Genomic DNA, 1758 nt, shown 5'->3' with positions numbered 1-1758 from the left:
CGAATCCCGGCATTGGGCTAGATTTTAAAATACTGGCTAGAAATTTTCGGACGAATGGGATTCGTTCCAATGGTATTCGGTTGAATGGGTAGACTCCGTCTGGATAACAAATAGCTCATATTAGGGATAAGGAAGGTTGTGATGGGTTGGTATGCCATGCTCTTTTAAAATTGGATGCAGTAATCCTTCTGGCCCGTACCCGCTGCCAAAGTCTGCTTTTCGATTGTAGTTTAGTTTCTCTTTCAACTCGTGTAATTTCGTTGTCAGTCAAATTAATTTCTACCTTCTGACAAGCAGTCAAAAGTTCACTGAAGGTGAGGGCTGCGTTTTCCTCGGAGAAAAGAGCGGGTAGAAAAAATGGGTACTTGCCATCTAAGAACTAGGGCTTAAAATGTTCATAATATTCGGGAAGTGTACGAAATATTGCCGCATTGTGGTCCATTTCAAAAAGTCTACTGTTTCTTTCCTTAAAATCTTCTAATGTCATTTGTGGGATTTGTTTTTTCTCTTTAATGTTTGTTTTTGGTCGTATACTAGAACATTCAAATTTGATCCACCATCACCACAATCCAAAACCTTGTCTAATAATTTTTGCTTGGCTTACGCAGAAATCAAATTTAATTGTGAAACTGAAGCATATGAAACGTCCTTCATGTTTGGAACCTTCCAATACGCCTTTTTACCAGTTACAGTAACAACGTTTCTGTACCGGACAGCGTATTCTATGAAAAATAGCAGAGCGGCAACTTGGGTACAGCATTCATCGAGCCCAGCCATGCACGCGCAATGGACTGATAGAATAGTTCCATCCTTATTAGAAATAAACCATGTTTTAATGGTGTATCTCGTAATCTTTGAGAGTGTGAAACCATTAACAGAAATAGCACTGCAATTCATATAATAACTTTTAGGATGCAAACATATAACCGTTTGCTCTCGTTCAAACTTACCCTGCATTTGACAAAAACATTCTCGGATATGTCTAATTTCTTGATAGCAACTTGTTGTACAAATCCGCAAACAAATTGGTCATACGCGTCGAGACTTTTATAATTTTTTAATTGAATAAAAGTGAATGGCGAAACACCAGAAATGAAATAATTATATATATCTGGATATGAGATTGGTGGAAGATGTTCAAAATTGGTAGTTGGCCCTTGGCTATTCTCGACAATTTTCTTTAATCTAGCCCATTAATATGGGCAATTTTATCTAAATAACGGTTTTTTTTATATCGGGAGTCAACAAATCAAAAGAATTCTTACTGGAAACCTTTCCTGACGGTTTTATTTTATCCGTATCCATACCTCTCCTATGGTAAAATTACTTTGAAAAACTACCATAATGGCGGCATAGTAAACAAACCAAAGTCGTACCTAGGTGGTGGTCTTATTTCGATTACGTTCCACCATTCTAACCCCCTTTTTACCCCTTATTGCCAAGACCCAATTACTCGATTCGACGTAGTTTGCCCGAACTGAATTTTTTCTTTTTCATGAAATTACCTGAAAAGTGACTTTGACTGAGTTTAGAGAGGCTGAAGACTCATGTTTGTTTCATGGTGCGCGTATTAGACTGCCGCGTATCATTGAATCCCTGGAATATGCATTGAGTTTTGTTATTGAACTCCAAAAAATACCTCGAAATTTTAAAACTTTTAGCGAGGCCATTTGATTTCAGTGGGAAACAACAGTTCTTCGGTTTACGAAAAATGCAAAATTGCGCGATAAATTTGTGTTTAAAAGACAATGGTTCAAT

Source organism: Phalangium opilio, unplaced genomic scaffold, assembly GCF_054372755.1.
Source record: "Phalangium opilio isolate 3A_F unplaced genomic scaffold, DU_Popi_V2 ptg000059l_1, whole genome shotgun sequence".
Taxonomy (NCBI): domain Eukaryota; kingdom Metazoa; phylum Arthropoda; class Arachnida; order Opiliones; family Phalangiidae; genus Phalangium; species Phalangium opilio.
Note: the sequence above shows the minus strand (reverse complement) of the source record.